Consider the following 14,246-nt stretch of genomic DNA (forward strand, 5'->3'; position numbering starts at 1 on the left):
GGCATCTAATACTGTTGAAACCACATATATACATAAGAAACAAAACAAAAATGTTTATTTCATAAAAAACAATTATTGTTATCTCGTTCTAGTTTTGACTGTCTTTTGTTTTGTTTTTTAATTTTAGCTTTTTTTGATAAAAAGATTTTCTACAGAAACTGTACCAATTGAGATGTTCAGAACATGTGCTCTTGTGCTGCAAGGAAGAAACCCAGAAAACTAAGGTCTCCTGAAGTTCAAAATATATGGATACCCACATAATTTCTTTTTTTTTTTCCATTGTAATGACTTTTCCCCCCTCAGATTGTAGTACTTTTTAAAATTTATTCATTTATTTTAATTGGAGGGTAATTACTTTACAATACTGTGATGGTTTTAGCCACACATCAAGATGAATCGGCCATAAGCATACATGGGTCCCAATTTCTAAAACTCCAGTTGAGGAGAAGATTGTGTATTCACAGCACTCCTCTTTCTCTGTTTGGGCTTCCTCAGCTTCCTGTGGGGGATGATGGCGCTTGGGACCCAGCGTAGGTGGAACAGCTGGAGACCCTCCTCGCCTCCTGATGTCACAGCTTATCAGTGTTGACGGACAGAGCACATAAGGCCTTGCCTTCCTTGCTGACCAAACCAAAAGCACACATCTCTATTTCTACCATGCTCTTTTTTTTTCTTGCAAAGGAAAGAGCCACTTCATTGAAAACACTGAAATATACTGGAAGCAATCAATGCATTAATGTCGCTAAGTAAGTTCCATTCTTGGACCATGGTATAACCTAATTGTATTACTTACCCAATATTTTGCAGCTCTAAAGTTTAATATAGTCAACTGTTGATCGTCATCAAAAGAAGTATCATAGATTCATCTTTGGCACATCTTTAGCACATCTTTGTATTTATGTTAACTGGGAGGACAGTGGGAAGCTTGGATAATCTGCAAATTGAAGAATTGCAATTGTTGTTGATGTTGTTTAGTCCCTAAGTCATGTCCAACTCTTTGTGACACCATGGACTATAGCCCACAAGTCTCCTTTGTCCATGGAATTCTCCAAGCAAGAATACTAGAGTGGGTTGCCTTTTCCTTCTCCCAGGGATCTTCTAGATCTAGGGATCGAATCCATGTCTCCTGCATTGCAGGTGGATTCTTTATCACTGAGCCACATGGGAGCCCCAAATTGAAGAATGCCCATATTAAATAAAGAGAAATAATTATGACACAAGTGGAACACACACACGCAATTGATTAATACTTTTGGAAGAAACTAATCTCTGTAAGCTTTGTCTTGGGGCTGACTGTGTCACAGAATTATTCCAACTGTATATATGATATGTGACAACGTTTTAGTGCAATGCTCTGCTTTTGTTAAATTAATTAAGAAAAGAAATATTACACCGAAGAAGTCTATATTCACTTCTTCATCATAAGGTTAATAGGTAAAAATCAATGAATTAATTGTTTATCCCATAAACCTTTAATAAGTACTTACTGTGTAACAGGTGCTGTGCTTAATACTGAACTTGCATTGATGAATAAAACAGACATGGTCCCTATCCTCAGCGTTGATATTTTGATATTAAAACAGCATGAGCAACTTTGATCTAAGGAAGGAAAAACTGGTATCCACATGCATGGTAACTTCCACTTTAACCTGGACCGGTGGGTAGGAAAGAGCCTCTCCCTGGCCACTGAGGCTCTCAGTGCAGCAAACCTGAGGCTATCAGAGCAGCAGCCTGGCATAGCCATTAAGACTACAGGCTCTGGAGTCAAACTGTCTGGGGTGAATCCTGGCTTCTCTCTAGCTGTGTGCTCTTGGGACAGATACTTGATCTCCCTGTGAATCTGTAAAATAGGGACATGTTAATACCTATCTCATGGGGCTGTTGTAATGATGAACTAAGTCAATAAAGAAAGCTGTTAGAACAATGCATAGAAAAGAGCAGGTGCTTAGTAGATGTTAGCAAATCTTACCCATATCTGACATCATCTCCCATCAGGGCTCCATACACAGCTCAGGGTCCTGGTAGGATGACATCTGCCCTCAACATCTGCCACAATTTCCCTTGCCTGCCCTCTCCCCAACCCCTCCAAGCTTTTACACATGGCATACCATCAGTCTGGAGAGTCTTACCATCTCTTTTGTTCCTAAAAAACTTTTCTTGTGCTCATCAAAGCTCATCAAAGCTCAGTCCTCTGGAAAAATCCTCCTTGTTCCTGACTGCCAATGGTTGGGTGCTCCTCTGCCCTGTTCAACCAATAGCTGTGCATAACTAACCTTATACTGCCCCCTGGACTTGGAGTGCTTACTTGTATGTTCCATCACACCAGATGAGGTGACAGGAGAGGATCAATCAATGTGTGTTAAAAGAACAAAAGATTTAGTAAGTGAATAGAAGAAAGAGAGGAAGGAAGGGGAAAGAAAGATGGCTCAATCCTTGGAAAAACCTCATCGAAATATGTACTTGTATCCTGTGGAGCAGGCAATAAGATAAACTTTTTTAAAGTGAAAGTTGCTCAGTCACGTCTGACTCTTTGTGACCCCATGGACTATACAGCCCATGGAATTCTCCAGGCCAGAATACTGGGGTGGGTAGCTGTTCCCTTCTCCAGGGGATCTTCCCAACCCAGGGATTAAACCCAGGTCTCTGGCACTGCAGGCGAATTCTTTACCAGCTGAACCACTAGGGGAGCAAGATTTATTTCTTTTATTTATTTACTTTTTGGCTGTGCTGTGCCTTTGTTGCTGCAGGAGGGCTTTCTCTAGTTGTGGCCAGCAGGAGTTACTTTTTGTTGTGGTGCCTGGGCTTTACATTACAGCGGCTTCTCTTGTTGCGGCGCACAAGTTCTAGGTGCATAGGCGTCAGTAGTTACCTTGAGTGGGTTTTGTAGGTGCAGTTCATGGGTTCTAGAGCGAGGGCTCAGTAGTCTCGGCACCGGGTTCAGTTGCTCCATGGCCTATGGGATCTTGCTGGACCAGGGATCGAACTGATGTCCTTGCATTGCAAGGCAAATTCTTCACCACTGGACCACCAAGGAAGCCCGAGATAAGCTTCTTGAAGAGCCCTGAATCTGATCATTATACTGTTACTGAGTCCAGGCTCCTACTGCTCGCCACGTGACAGGCCAATAAAACAAGAGAAGAGCTGTTGGGGCAAGGAGGGATACTGATTTTATTCAGAAAGCCAGCAGACCGAGAAGATGCTGGACTAGAGTCCCAAAGAACCATTTGCCTGAGTTAGAATTCAGACATCTTTTATACTAAAAGGGGAGGCAGTAAAATCAAATATTTCCTGGTTCTAGTCAGACTCGGGAAGGGATACTTAATTTCTTCCTTCTTGGCGTTATTCACAGGTGAGCCTAGTCAGGATGTTTCCTGTGAGCTAAACAAAGCTTGACGGTTGTTACCTGGGAGGCAGCGTAGCCAGAGATGCACTATCACCTATAATTTAGGGTTACAGGCAACATTTCTTTAGTGATTAATCTGTAATAGAATACAAGTTTCTTCCCTGTTGCATTGCCTCCTCCAGACTCTACCATGCTCTGTTATTGGCCTGAAGAGATATAGGCAAGCAGAGATTGAGCTAAAAACTGGAAGCAGCTAACTTTTTTCTTCCTTAATATATATATTCTGTTGAAGTATAGTTGACTTACAATGTTTCAGGTACACAGCAAGGTGATTCAGTTATACATATACACATATTATTTTTTAAATTATTTTCCATTATAGATTATTACATTATTATTACATCATTACATTATAGGTTATTACAAGATACAGTTCCCTGTGTTGTACAGTTATGACAAGATATAGCTCCCTGTGCTATACAGTACACTCTTGTTGCTTGTTGCATATCTATTCTTAAAATTAGAAATATAGCATTCTATTCATACTAAGTCAAACAAGTGGAATCAAAATGTCATAAACTTTTTAGTTAGACAAAGATTCATAAGACTTCTAAAATACAGGTACTATACACATTATTTATATGTATGTGTACAAAAACTTTTCTACTGTGCTTGATAAAGGCTTGTGAAAGAACATCAAAAAAAAAAAAAGATGGAGAAATTGGAAAACATAAACTACATGAAGAAACATAACTAAATGGAAGAAAAGTTATGACCAACCTAGACATCATATTAAAAAGCAGAGACATTACTTTGCCAACAAAGGTCCGTCTAGTCAAACCTATGGTTTTTCCAATAGTCATGTATGGATGTGAGAGTTGGACTATAAAGAAAGCTGAGCACTGAAGAATTGATGCTTTGAAACTGTGGTGTTGGAGAAGACTCTTGAGAGTCCCTTGGACTGCAAGGAGATCCAACCAGTCCATCCTAAAGGAAGTCAGTCCTGAATATTCATTGGAAGGACTGATGCTGAGGCTGAAACTCCAAGACTATAACCACCTGACACAAAGAACTGACTCATTTGAAAAGACCCTGATGCTGGGAAAGATTGAAGGCAGGAGAAGAAGGGGATGACAGAGGATGCGATGGTTGGATGGCATGACCGACTCAATGGACATGTGTTTGAGTAAACTCCGGGAGTTGGTGATGGACAGGGAGGCGTGGTGTGCTGCAGTCCATGGGGTCGCAAAGAGTTGGACACGACTGAGTGAACTGAACTGAACTGAAACTAAATGAAATGGGAGCACTCAATATGAAACAGAAAAAGTGAAACTAGATTAAAGTAAAAGATCATCATATAATCCAGTTGTATGTAAACACAACTACTCATTAGAAATATATCTGGAGCTCTGGTGAGAAAAAGCAATACCTGGGCGTTTGTACTTTTCAAAAAGTTCCAAGATAATTTTGATATGCATCTGAATTTTAAAAAGTAATTACAGGTTTTTCTATTAAATCATAGTTTTGGTGATGCAGAGTTCTATTATTTTTCTGTTGACCAATCATGACACAGTGGTATTAAGTGAATAATAGCTACATAATCACAATAGTAAAAGATGTTTATCAGTTTTCACAATCAATAGCCAGACCAAAAAAAAAAAAAAAGATAATTACAATTGCGAGCCATAATGGGAACATGATTAACTTAATAATATAAAATAATTACATAAAATTTAAGGGGTCCAGCAGAATGATGTGGTAAGTGGAAGTGCATCCATGCACATGTTTTCATCCACCCAGTCAGTCTATGTCTTTTGGTTGATGCATTTAATCTATTTACACTTATGGTAATTATTGATATGTATGATCCTATTGCCATTTTCTTAATTGTTTGGTATTTGTTTTCTGCAGGTCTTTTCCTTCACTTGTATTTCCTGCCTAGAGAAGTTCCTTTAGCATTTGTTGTAAAGCTGGTTTGGTGGTGCTCAATTCTCTTAACTTTTGTGTCTCTAGAAAGCTTTTGGTTTCTCCATCAAATCCCAATGAGAGTTGTGCTGGGTAAAGTATTCTTGGTTGTAGGTTCTTTCCTTTCATCACTTTAAATATATCATGCCCTTCCCTTCTGGCTTGGAGAGTTTCTGTTGAGAAATCAGCTGATAGCCTGATGGGAGTTCTCTTGGAGGTTATTTGTCATTTTTCTCTTGTTGTTTTTAATATTTTATCTCTGCCTTTAATTTTTGTTAGCTTGATTACTATGTGTCTCGGTGTGTTCCTCCTTGGATTTGTCCTGCCTGGGCCTCTCTGTGTAAAGGCAGCTAACTTTTCATACCACTTTACCTTCCATGAACTCTGACCACACCAGAGACCTGCAAACAGTCTTAAGATAGCATCTACATCAACGTTCTGTCTCTTAAGTGCTTGAATCCCCGCATTTCGCAAGAGGGATGGTTATCCACAGCTTTAAGCGTATATTCAAGTCTGGAAAAGGCATAGTTCCACTTGGTAGCACTTGCTTCCGGATACTTTTCAACAGAAATGACCTTTCTTAAGCTGCAATTCAAGCCCATGATTGCTGGCCTCAAAACTTGTTCATTCTTTCAAGCTCTGGTTCACCAACAGCATTATATTTTTATTAACTATTTGCACTCCCAACCAAAAAATTAAAAGTTAATTCCCCAATACCGAAGATCCCTGACATGTCAGTATTTATCAAACACACACACACATGCTGAGAGAGGGGAGAAGGTAGAGATTATGCTTGAAATCATATAGATCCCAGTGCTGTCATGAAAATAAATCACAAGACTTGTTGGTTAAGATCTCTGAAAAGGGTAGGTATTATTTTTAATCAGGGTAGAAGTTTCAACTAGCAGGAGCTTTTCATTTCCTCAATCTGAATAGAAACAAACAATAGAAAAGCAAAGTATAGCTTTTCAAGTTGCAAAATTGAGCTCTCCACAGCTCATTTTCTCTCTCACTATTCTTAGTTTTCTGCAAACAAGTTCACTTTTGATGTATAATGAACTATGCCCATGTCTTCATGGCCAGTGCCTGTGTCCGACTTCTATTTTTTTAATTTTTATTTATTTAGTTATGGCTGTGCTTGGGCTTCCTCTAGTTTGCTGGGAGCAGGGGTTACTGTCTAGTTGTGGTCCATGGGCTTCTCATTGCAGTGGCTTCTCTTGTTGCTGAGCAAGGGCTCTAGGGCATATGGGCTCCTTAGTTGTGATGCATAGGCTTGCGGAATCTTCCCAGTGGCATGTGGAATCTTCCAGGACCAGTGATCGAACCCATGTCCTCTGCATTGGCAGGCAGATTCTTAACCACTGGACCCCCAGGGTAGCCCTCCTGCTTCCATTTTAAGGAATAAAACTTCTTAATCACTGTTCTCAAAATAGTTCATCCTTGTATTAAATATTTGCTTATTCATTCAGTAATTACTTACTGAGCTATGGCAGATACTCTACCAGGCACAGAGTATAAAATAGTGCCATCCACTCTCTGCCCTAGGAAAGTTTTGACCAGTCTGTGATTTTTTTAGTGAGAGACAATTTGCCTGTATAGAACTGACTTTGATAAATGTATTTTGAAAATATTCCACAAGAATTAAATTTTTTGTCAAATTTCATTTTTTACAAAATGAGAGACTTGTGTCTCCTGGCATAGTATCAGGGAGATGGCAGGCACTGGGTTAATAGCCTTTTTTTTTTTTCCTGGATGTTTGAAAATCAAGTCATCTATAAGATGAATTTGGAGTCTTGACATTTTGAGCAAAGCAACAGGTCCTACTGGGCTGAGGAGCTACCTAGTGGAGACTTTAACGAATGGCCTTTGGAGACAGTCTCATCTAGCTTTCAGCCTTGGTCTCTCTGCCACTCAGTTGAGAAGTAACAGCAAAGAAGTTTTTTAAGCTTCCTAAGCCTTATCTGATAAATGGGAAAACAAGCACCTCTCCACGGAGTTATCATAAGGTTACTTGAAATACAATATGTAAAATTTCATTCATAGGAATCTGACATCAAGAATAGCTATTATTTGATGTAAATTATCATCATCCCCAATTTGTCTGCTTCTGGAAATCAGCTTATTTATAAATATTGGCTTTTCCTTTTTTTAAATTTTATTTATTTTTGGTTGCATTGGGTTTTCGTTGCTGCATGTGGGCTTCCTCTGCTTGCACTGGGTGGGGGCTGCTCTTCATTGCAGGGCAAAGGCTTCTCACTGTGGTGGCTTCTATTGTTGCAGAGCACGGGCTTCAGTAGTTGGGTCACATGGTCTTATTTGCTCCACGGCATGTGGGATCTTCCCAGACCAGAGATCGAACCCATGTGCCCTGCATTGGTAGGCAGATTCTTATCCACTGCACCACTAGGAAAGTCCCTAAAATTTGGATTTTCTTAAGGCAAAACATGTCTACAGTGTTCAGCTAAACATCAAATTTGGAACTCCAAACAGAGGACTGTGGCATCTTTGTTATTTTTCAAGACATTTTATGACAACCACCTCTTCCCCCAGGAACCCTTCCCTGCCCTGGCAGAAAGAGGTTTGTACCACCACAGGCCAGGGCACATTCTTTCCATGGGATGGATCCAATCTCACTCTGTATTTATCTAACTTCCTTTTCTAAGAGGTTTAGCAAGTTTGGACTAGACTGTAAGCTCTTTAAGGTTCTCATTTACGTTTTCTCTCTTCAATAATATAATCCTCCCAGAACACTGCCACAACTTCTGGGATCAGGGTGTCAAATGCCCGGATCCATCCCAGGGATAGGCATACCTCACACTCAGCGTACTCACATCAGCAGTGACTCTGTGGACGGACACTCTGCTTGTGTGCGCCCTCAGTTACTGTTTCCCTTGAATTACATGAAACAAACAGCCAGCTTCCACTGTGACACAAAATATTTTACTTTGTAGAACCTATGACCGAGGGAGGCTAATGTCCCCCTCCAACCAACTGCAATTTCCTTTGGGAAAATCTCCAATATAAAACAGTGGTTCTAGACTTCCCTGCTGTTGCAGTGGAAAAGAATCTGTCTGCCAACTCAGGGGACACGAGTTTGATCCCTGATCCGGGGAGACTGCACATGCCGCAGAGGAGCCAAGATCATGCCCCACAACTACTGAACCTGCATGCCACAACTACTGAAGCCCGAGTGCCTAGGGCCTGTGCTCTGCAAGTGAAGCCGCCGCAAAGAACAGGCCAGGCACTGCACCTAGAGAGTAGTCCCTGATGAGAAAGAGAGAGTAGTCCCTACTAGAGAAAGACCACAGGCTGCAATGAAGGCAGCAATGAAGCGTAACCAAAATAAATAAATAAAATGTAAAAACTAAAACCAGTAGTTCTTCAATCAGAGAGAGTCTTGGGCTCCTGAAAATCTGTTGAAGATGTAAGAACTCTCTTCCCGGGGACAGGGAAAGTCATATAGCAATTTTACATACACATTTTTAATCATGGATGACTCACAGACCCCCTGCAAACTTTCCCTATGCCCTTTTCGGCATCCTCCTAAGCTAGGAGAATTCAAAACAACACCTGAGTTCTTGCTAGGGTTTGAATCGTCTGTGTTTGTGAATCGCAAGAAATCCAGGAAAGCGGCAACTGCCTAAGAATTCAAACGTTGAGTCAGAGCAGTCTCTGCTCTGGGTGTCTTTACTGAGGGGTGACAAGCCATCCCCTGGGAGCAGCCTGGTTGGTTTCCTCAGTCCCACACATTGTGTACACTCCAGAAAATTCTCCATCTAAGAAAAAGGGCATCATGCGGGGGGCGGGGGGGGGGGCACCTTGCGGGTCGCAAAGAGTCAGACGCGACTCAGCAACTAAGCACAGCACCCTGGGTGGTAACAAACGTGGCATCTTCAGCGAGCGAGGTCCTTTTCTCATCAGCCGCAGTGAGCTTGAAATTGACACGCCAACCAAAAAGGTTAGGGAGCTCTGGGCAGCCTCGTGCTGTTTTCTGCTTGGTTCAGGGGAAGTTGCTGGACGCATTTTTTGCCTCCAGCCTCTTGTTGAGTGACAGGAAAAGAAAAAAGGATCGTTTGAAGGCTCCCTGATTCAAACGTCCTGGACCGAGTGCCAGGCGCTCCCTGCCCCGGAGAAAGCCACTCTGGTGCCAGTGTAGAACAAGTGTGTTTCCAGTGTCTCCTAGAGTGGCTTTTCCCAACCCTCCAGAGGGGGGTGGATTTCAAAGCCGCTGACTTCTTGCCCTTTTTAATCGGACTGCAAGTGTCCCCGTTTTAATTTGAAAACTTCCTCCCATCTTCCATTTCTTCAATGCCTCTCCTAAAAAAGCTGGTATTCTGGGGCACTGAAATGGTGTTAGGCTATTAAGCAGAGACAGGAGATTAGAGGACCGGTGGGTAACAGCGAACACAGCTATGGTATGCATGAAAGCTCAGGTTGCATGTTAGTGAAATGCTATAAAACATCAAAACCCGAAAGGTACCGCGTTAAAGGCACCGAAATCCCTTCTGCAGTTTGCCTCATGCAGCTGTGGACCTAAAAGTACCACGCCGTTCCCATACTTCCATCATCACGCCGTTGTCCTTCAAAGACACACACAGACTCACTCCCACTCCACGGTGTGTTCTCAGCGCTGAGCGCCCCATCTCTCCCTGATATCCCGGAGCCTCTCAGCCTAAAGCCACCCCGCCACCCGCCGCCCGTCTGCCCCTGCGCTGGGGAGAGGGAGACAGTAATTAAGGTCCCCGAGGGCTGCTCGGGCTGTACTTGGGATCTCAGCGCAGCTGCCTGCCTCCGTCTCCCCAGCCGCCCTCCCACGTCTTCCGAGGAGACCGGCTGTGTGTGTGAAGGAGGTGCTGTTTCCCACAGCTCTGATCTAATTCAGCTGAAACTCAATCTCCGTGTGACCAACCTCAGCCAGCGCGCTCCCACCCGCCCAGGCTCCCCTCTCCCGGCTGTGTGTGCACTGCCCATTGACGCTGTCAGTCCCGCCGCCTCCTCTCCACCGCCCCGGGGTGTAGACTTACACGGTGTCACTGGGCCAGCCTCAGGAGCTTGGCGGCTGCCCGGACGCTCACCCCTCATCCTCGGGGCTCCGAGGGGTGTGACACCCTATACCCGCCACTCAGCGGGTTGAATGGGGCTCGTGAGTTATCGCTGCAGAAAAGGCAGTTGAGTCCGATGGAGGCCGAGAACCTGAAACAGATGTAAAAGACATCAGGCTGAGTTTTCCGTGGATCTTCAATGCCCAGAAAGATTTATGGCCCCCTTTAACCCTCTTTTAACATCGGTTGAACTGGGCTTGTTTTATAGCAAGGAAAGAAACCTCGCAGTCATAGAGGTTTCTCCTCGCAGAGAAAATCGCGGGAGCTCGGAGCCTGCCTCTGGGTCTGCAGATCCACGCTTTTTTTTTTTTTTCCTTTGTCCTCTCTCCTATAAGCTCATCTCTTCACCTCTGCATCTGGTGGGGACATCTCATCACCACCTCTTTATAACTCTCCATCCCCAGACAGCCCAAAGCTACCAGTTGCTTTGACCCTGCCTGCATGCATACTAAGTTGCTTCAGTCGTGTGGGACTCTTTGCACCCCATGGACTGTAACCCTCCAGGCTTCCCTGTCCATGGGATTCTCCAGGCAAGAATACTGGAGTGTGCTGCCATCCCCTCCTCCAGAGGTCAGACCCTAAGTGGTGTTCAGTTTGGGGGAGTGCATCCTTATCCTGAACAGGGAAGTGATAAATAGCTCTTAGAAAGGTGAAGATTGCAAGGAGCCAGCACAATCCAGTAGTAGGCCTGGCTTTTTTTTGAGGGGGGGTGTGCTAATTGTCACGTAATCATGTTACACTAGATCAGGCGCACTTTCTTTTGATGGAGAAAGCTTTGAACTTTGCTCTGCACTTCCTGCAAGAAGAGGATTTCTACCCCAGGGCAGGGAGGCACAGGAAGGCAGAGGTTTGCGGGTGCCTTTTACAAGTCCTGTGAAGCGAAAGGGAAGGAGTTTACAAAGGAGTCATCATTAGGACGATGTGTCACGGCGGGCTGGCACCTCCTAAACCTGACCCCCACCCCCTCCTCCAGGGCAGCCTCAGGAACTTGGGGATTCAGCACGGTGCACCCAAGACATTTTCCAATGCAAAGAAGTGCAGGGATCTTTCCATCTTTTGTTAATTTTACTTCACACAGTGATGGGGAGGGTTGCTCTTTTTTTTTAACTGTTATTACTTTTTTGTTTTTATACTTTATTTGGCTGCTACCTGCAGGATCTTTGAATTTTGTTGCAGCACATGAATTCTAGTTTCTTGACCAGGGATCAAACCCTGGCCCCCTGCACTGGGAGCCCAGAGTCCTAGCCACTGGACCACCAGGGAAACCCTGTTACTACTTTTTTGCATAATGATACATTTTGCATGAAAACTTTTCTTTTGGCTAACAACCAACTCAGCTTGCTTATCTCTTGATATAGAGCTGGTATTTTCCTCGCCTCCTCCAGACTCCCAGAGTCTGGGGCTTGCCATCCTGAAGACTCAAAACTTAACATCCAACATAGTGCAAAGAAACCCTCTGTTAGAATTCAGTCTCACTCTCTCTTCACAGGAGGTAGTTCCGACTAGTGTAAGTGATACCTTGGGCTCCTAAAAACACTTCTACACGCATTCTGCTCCAGTCAGGCTGCGTTGTGGAGAGAAGGGTCGTGGAATGAAGAAACGTGGTTTTGAGGGGGTGGGGGTGGGTGGAGATTCTACCCTGCCCAGGGAAAGAGGAAGATTCCTGCAGCCAAGCTCAGAAATAATAGTCTCCCTGAGTCCTGAGAAAACTGCCCCGAATGTTAACACATCAATCTTAAGGAAACAAGCCCAGTTTTTACCAACTTAATTTCATATAATTATTTCAGAGTTTGAGTCTTTACAAGAAAGAGGGAGTGGAGAGAAAAGGTCAGAAAATTGAAGGGGACGAACAAAAGAGGAATGAGATTTTTTGTTGTTGTTTTGAAGATTCCTGTTGCTCCTCAGTGCCCAGGGCTCCGTCTTGGCTTTCATCTTCTAGAAGCAAATGCACAGCACCCTCAACAGCACTTGGAGGCACTCTGAAGGCGCTGATTTCAGCTCAAGAACACTATTTCTAAGGAACACTTTAATAAGCTTTCTCTGTGTCTTGGGCCTTATAACACCAAGTGTGCAGTGAAATAAGGCTAGAAAATCTGAGCACCAGTACTAACTCCAGGCTAGTAAGTCCCAGCACAGTTTGCCCAAGTCATTAAGCTGCAGGGGACTCAATTACATTTCTAAAATGGGGGTAATAATACCTCCCCTGCCTGCCTCAGAGGGTTATATATAGAAAACACTTTGAATGGTTAAAAATGCCGCTATGTAACTATTTACAATGGACAAGACATGGAAACAACATAAATGTCGACAGATGAATGGATTAAGAAGATGAGGTACATATGTAGTACAATGGAATACTACTCAGCCATAAAAAAGAACAAAATATGCCATTTGCAGCAACGTGGAGGCAACTAGCAATGATCCTACTAAGTGAAGTGAGTCAGAAAGAAAAAGATAAATACCATGTGATATCACTTATATGTAGAATCTAAAATATGACACAAATGAACTTATCTATGAAACAGAAACAGACTCATGGACATAGAGAACAGACTTGTGTTTGCCAAGGAGGAGAGGGGGTGGGGGAGGGATGGACTGGGAGTTTGAGGTTAATAGATGCAAACTTTTACATATAAAATGGATAATCAACAAGGTCCTACTCTATAGCACAGGGAACTATATTCAGTTTCCTATGATGACAAACCATGATGGAGAAGAACGTGAAAAAGAATGTGCGTGTGTATGTATATATATAACTGAATCACTTTGCTGTATGGAAGAAATTAATACAATATTGTAAATCAACTATACTTCAATAAAATTTTTTAAAATGCTGTTTTATAAGTGAAAAGTATTACACCTGCAGTAGTAAAGTTCAATGATGATTAGTATTCTCTAAGTATTTAACTGAGCTTAACTATTTGTAGTATTTACTTGAGAGTCAGACACATAGAAATTGGTAGGTCAACAAAAAACAAAGACATCATCTGGTTGATTTAAAATGCAAATCACAAAGCCCCATCCTTTAGGAATTTTGGTAGAGTAACTGTAGAATGGGCCCTGGAATCTGTATTTTAAGCAAACCCCTTGGGAGTGGCAGAGGCAGATAGTTTAGGAAAAAGGCAACTTGGAGAAGCACTTTGTTTTGCAAAATGAGGACATTTCTCATCTTCCCACTCTCTGCCTCTGCTCCCACTGGGGCTGGGTGTGAGAAGGAAGCCCATTGCTTCCACATCCCTTCATTAGTATTTCAGAATCTATAGTATGAAGGACTGGAGAGAAACAAAGTAGAATGGAGGATTAGGTCAGTGGGTTTGGTTTCCCTTTAATGATGAGAAACATGCATGCCTGCCCTGAGCAGATGATCAGTTGATCCAGAAAATGTTGCACAAGTGTTCTTTGCTAAACTACAGGGTCAAAGTCAACAATATAAAAGAAAATATACCTCTGTTTAGTTGAAAAGGACTTACGTTCAAGACATTGCTCAATAGGGCTGATATGGGTTTCACTCTGTCAAACGGCCCTGTTCATTTACTCAGCTTTCCACAGAATTCTGCCAAAGAGGACAAGGAGGGAGAGAGAGATTTAGCTCTCATGGTTGCAGTTTGTTTTTGCACCTGTGGATTTTTTTTTTTTTAATGACAATGGTTTAAAAACATCATGATAATATTTTTAAAGATAGTGGGTGAAATAGTTTGTATGTGAAGTTGGGACAATGGAGTGAAGAATTTCTCATAAAAAGAATCTCTTTTTAGTGATAGTTGCCTACTCTAGAATAAAGTTATAACAAAGAATGAAACTGAGGAAGAAGTTTCTAGAAAGATAGGTTGCCCCTA

At 42.7% G+C, this 14,246-nt stretch overlaps 1 long non-coding RNA gene across 1 annotated transcript; it reads right to left on the bottom strand.

Annotated features, from left to right (window-relative positions):
• Nucleotides 1-799: 799 nt before the first annotated feature.
• LOC122451148 lies at nt 800-13,967 on the bottom strand. The gene is made up of 3 exons (XR_006272317.1): nt 13,881-13,967; nt 10,333-10,501; nt 800-934 (listed from the first exon to the last, which is right to left on the bottom strand). It is a non-coding gene; the product is annotated as an uncharacterized LOC122451148 (long non-coding RNA).
• Between the last annotated feature and the right edge of the window lie 279 nt (nt 13,968-14,246).

This window comes from Cervus canadensis, chromosome 12 (assembly GCF_019320065.1).
Source record: "Cervus canadensis isolate Bull #8, Minnesota chromosome 12, ASM1932006v1, whole genome shotgun sequence".
In the NCBI taxonomy this organism is placed as follows: domain Eukaryota; kingdom Metazoa; phylum Chordata; class Mammalia; order Artiodactyla; family Cervidae; genus Cervus; species Cervus canadensis.